This window comes from Pterocles gutturalis, unplaced genomic scaffold (genome assembly GCF_000699245.1).
Source record: "Pterocles gutturalis isolate BGI_N339 unplaced genomic scaffold, ASM69924v1 scaffold11177, whole genome shotgun sequence".
Classification (NCBI taxonomy): domain Eukaryota; kingdom Metazoa; phylum Chordata; class Aves; order Pterocliformes; family Pteroclidae; genus Pterocles; species Pterocles gutturalis.
Window position 1 is genome coordinate 37,647 of NW_010110341.1, and position 4,707 is coordinate 42,353.

Genomic DNA, 4,707 nt, shown 5'->3' on the forward strand with positions numbered 1-4,707 from the left:
CCACCAGACGGCATGCTCCTGCCAGCGGTGCTTTAACAGCTCGTGGTGGGCAGCCAAGGAGCAGAACCGAGATAAGGGGATGGGGGAAGCGAGGAATGCGCTTGCATTTTTCCTGAGCCACCATGGGAATAGGCTATTCCAACCCTGGAGCGCAGGGAGGCTGCCCGACATGAAAAACTCGAGGAGCCCAAATAGAAAAGCAGCAAGTAGAAATAAACAATCAAGAAGAAGAAAACAGAGAAGAAAATCAGGGTGGACAAAAGAAGAGGCAAGTATGGGAAAAGGAGCGTTGGGGGGAAGGCAAGCACAGAAACAAATGGAAGAAGGAGAACCAAGCCAAGAGGTAGGAAAGGAAAAGGAAGAGATAAAAGGATGCCAGGAGGACAAACCTGCTGGGGCTGAAAGTCCCAATGAGCACCAGAGCTGGAAGGATGCGAGAGAAGGACAGAGGCTCCCAGGCTGTGCACACACAAGAGTAAAGCAGCAGATCGCAGCCCTTTTATTGGATTAAGACTCACTTAAGAGGGGAGATAAATGTGGATCATTTCTCAGGTGACATGCACAAGAGGAGAAGAGGCTCTCTTTGCCTCGATTCACCCTAAGGGGGTAGAAAAGGGATTGCTGGCGTTCCGGGGTTGCTGTAGGGACAGGGGGAGGTCTCCACGGGAGCTGCCAGCTTTCGACTTCTCCGCTCCGACAGCAGAAGGTGGCAAGCTTCAAATAAAGAGTGCTTTTGTCTCGCCCGCCTTCGTGCTATTTAGGCTTTGGAGCTCGATTAGTATCACAGAGCAGCAGAAAGCAGAGCTTTAATATATTGGACCCCAAATCCTTCCTTGCTTCCATTGCCAGTTTTTGCCTCATTTGGAGCAGACGCTGCCTTGGCCCCCTGCAAGCCACAGCGCTGGCCAGCAAAAAGGAGGAGAAAGGAATCAGCAAACTTAAATCAAACCAGGCAGGAGCAGCTCCTAGATTTCTCCCCCAAGCTTGGGAAAGCCTCGTGCTACCCTGCTCCCCACAGTGCTTCTCTCCAAGCACCTCCCGGCAGCAAGACACCGGCTCACAGGAGCATTGCGCTGGGGTGATATGGCACATTCACGGCCCCTAACACTGGGGACTTTGTGGTGCTGGTTTAAAAAAAAAAAAGCCTAAAAAAAGCCTAATAATGAAGTATTTATTTCAGTAAACAAGATGTGAATGAAAGAAGTGTTTTCTCAGTACTTCACTTTTTCCCTGCCTTCTCTCCCTCTCCCTCCAGCAATTTTTTTTTTAATAAGTGGAACTAACGAGGTTTCTCTCCCTGACGGCCACGCTCGGGAGCAGGGCCGTGCTCCGCTCGCCTGGTGCAGCACACAAACACGTGCCGTGCAAATAAAGCCTGCCTTGTGCCCGGGAAGAAACGCGACCCGGGAGCGCGTCCCACCCGGCGAGCGGGGGACATGTGCCCTGATGGATGCACGGACCGCGCGACCTGCCACGGGAGCATCCCTGTGCTTTTGGGTAGGCAGTGCCGGCCATTCAGCACCTGATTTAGTGTGGCAGCAAAGAACTGCATGTCCTGGCCCAGAGATATGCCAGTGGGCAGGGACCCTGCCCCGCAGGGCTTCAAGGTGTCCCCAGGGACAGGGACCAAGGGGAGATGAAGGGATCTACTGTCCCCACCCCACCTGTCAGCACTCAGTGTGGGGGACATGGGGTCAGGCAGACACTGTGACACTGTACAGCTCCTTCTCTTCTACCTCGGCTCCATCCAGCCCTACCTGAGCACCTGAACAACTGGGAATGCTGGAAAACTGGCTCAGCTTGCCCTGCGTGGGGATGAGAGGAGGCAAGGATGCTTTCTGCTACAGCAGAGACACGAGGGGTTGGACTGACAGTGTTTTGGCAGGAAATTCAGGCAGAAAACACTAATCCCTCCACCAGACTGACACCCAGCATTTCAAAGCAACGGGCACTGATGGTTTTGTGCTTATAATCTCCCCCTCCTCCTTGGCAACAGGTAATGGCAGGTCCACGAGCCCCTCCTTGCCTTCAAGCCCAGGGATTAAGATGAGCAGGATGCTCAGAAGCCACTGGTTTGGGAAAACACAGTCCATGGCTTTTCCATCCGCCTGCTGCTGGCGTGGGGTGAGCAGAACCCCCATCGCACACAGCGTGGACCTTCACCCTCCACACAGAGGCAGGGAAAAGGACACAGTGGTAACCTTGGGCTAAGCTTACACGTACGTAGAGATTTGATGATTTGATGTATGTGGATATTCGCTCTGGAAGCCAAATCAGGCATCTATAGTTTTGCAAGGGTGTGAGCCATGCTTCCCATCGGCTGCAGCACCCAGCAGCCTCACCTGCCATCCAGAACCTCCTGTGTGAGGTGCAGGGTGGGCAGGGGCAGCGACCCCCCAAGCTCCAAAGGACCCCCCATGTGTGCAGCACGATGGTTTGGAGCAACCATCCAAGGATGCTGATCCCGCTATGACCACAGAACCCTGAAGACATGGGGAAAGGAGAGAACTGATGTGAAGCTGGGGAAGGGTCTGGAGCACAGGGCTGACAAGGAGCGGCTGAGGGAGCTGGGGGTGTTTAGTTTGGAGAAGAGGTGGCTGAGAGGAGACCTCATCACTCTCTACAGCTGCCTGAAAGGAGGGAGCAGTGAGGTGGGCACTGGCCTCTTCTCTAAAGTAACAAGGGATGGGACAAGAGGAAATGGCCTCCAGTTGCACCAGGGGAGGTTTAGGCTGGATATTAGAAAAAATTTCTTCACTGCAAGAGTGATGAGGCATTGGAACAGGCTGCCCAGGGCAGTGGTGGAGTCACCATCCCTGGAGGGGGTCAAGAAACATGTAGATGTGGTGCTTCGGGACATGGGTTAGTGGGTTGGGTGGTGTTGGGTTGATGGTTGGACTTGATGATCCTTGAGGTCTTTAATGTTTCTGTGATTCTATGATTCCATGTTTCGCACCAGGGAAACAAAGGCCAGCTGTCCCCTTTGTAGGATGCAGCTGCCCAGGAGGCTGGTGCTCGCGTGGGAAAAGCCTCCGAGTGCCTCCCCGGGTGCAAGCGGACATGTGTGGATATACTGCCAGCACGCGTGAAAACCTGCCTGCAGTGTGCCCGTCCTGCCAGCGAGCCAGCACTCTGTGCTTCACGTGTCCCCATCTGCTCTTTGGAAATTGGGCCATGTGCACAGAAAACCAAATTAAATCCTTTCTTGCAGCCACACAGCTAGCGCAGCTCCTGGGCTGTCTGCTTAGCCACGGCCACGGGGAGAAGATTCACAAGCACACTGAGATGGTTGGGGAGCAGGCTGCTGCCTGCCCAGCTCCTCACCACCACGACACCACTGTGTCACTGCTCTGCTATGTCCCACCACTGAGTGCCACCGAACCCCAGCACTGAGTCCCAGCGCCCCCAGCCCCAGCACCCAAGCCCCAGTACCCAAGCCCCAGCACCCTCCCCGCCCAAGCCTGGCTGCCAGCTTGGCCATCTGATCCAGCTCAAGATATCTCCAGCCTCAGATAGAACCCATGAATTCAGGGCACTTATCCTCGCCCCACCAGACCAGCCGTGCCTCTGTCCCCGTGGGAGCGGTGACATCAGGTCCTTCTCTTTCCAGCCTCACATGCTTTCCAACCTTGATCTCCAGCGCCATGGCATGGGGCACGCTGAAGGCAAAGGTGACTCCTCCTCACCAAGAGCTCATTTCCAAGCTGGCTTAACAAAAACCCCATAAAATAGCATCGTCTACTGCTGCTGCGGAGTCGCTGCTGCACAAGGTGCTTTGCAAACAAAGACGGGACAGATGGTTTCCCCCAGGAAAATGCTCTGGAGCGAGTGAAATTGTGCTGCAAATATACCTTTACACAGCAGGGCTAAAACGGGATCCGGGGGCTTCAAAGAGACATTTAAAGGGAGTAAAGAGATTTAGTGACTTCTCTTGCTTCTTTCTGATGAATAAAGAGCAACTCTGATGGTTTTTAATGAGTTCTTTGCTTGTTTTCCTATCTGGAATATTAGAAATTCACATCTTTGTCTATTTGGAAGATTCCTAGTAATTGCAGAACCACTTTCCTGATGACATCGTTTCAGCAAAGGGAAGAAAGTTGCGCAACTGGAGCAGGAAGCAATCTGTCACCAAATAGCTTAAAATCTTTGTCTGCCCTCATTAATACCTAGTTAGCTTTGATGCCTAACAAACCTCACAGATAGAGGAAGCCTTTGAGGAGGACTCCACAACCTCACACTGAAGTGTGAGAACTGACAATAAATGCCAGAAAGATCTCCAAAAAAAGCAGGGAAAATGAAAACCAAACTTGACATTCTTGCAATTTCTAAGCATTTCTTTTTTTCTTTTTTCTTCGCCCCCCCCCCCCCCCCCCCAAAAAAAAGCATTACCCTCCTTTATCCATCTAAGGAAGCAGAAAGCCAGGCAATTTCCAGTTCTTTTAAATATCCTTAGCAGGTCACCTCTAACGCTGGGAGGGTTCACTGTGATCTGCTTCCAAGGCTGTTGCATCAGAGCTTAAAAACCCAGGATAAATTACTCCCTGCTCGAGCAGGGCTGCAGTTGGAGACCCGCGCTCGGCACGAGGGGCCCCGTGGGCGCTGCAGCAGCAGCTTTGGGGAAGAAGGGAGCACTGCAGCCCCTCAGGGTGGGCGAACAGGGCTGCTTGTGCTAGGGCAGCCCCGTCCCCTTGCACTGCTCACCCTGGG

General features: G+C 53.2%; 1 protein-coding gene across 1 annotated transcript in view; it reads right to left on the bottom strand.

Annotated features, from left to right (window-relative positions):
- Positions 1-4,707, bottom strand: part of LOC104461669 (ankyrin repeat and fibronectin type-III domain-containing protein 1-like) — a gene marked incomplete at its 5' end in the record, with an annotated part of 42,829 nt that overhangs the window by 37,133 nt on the left and 989 nt on the right. The gene's annotated exons all lie outside the window — the stretch shown is intronic.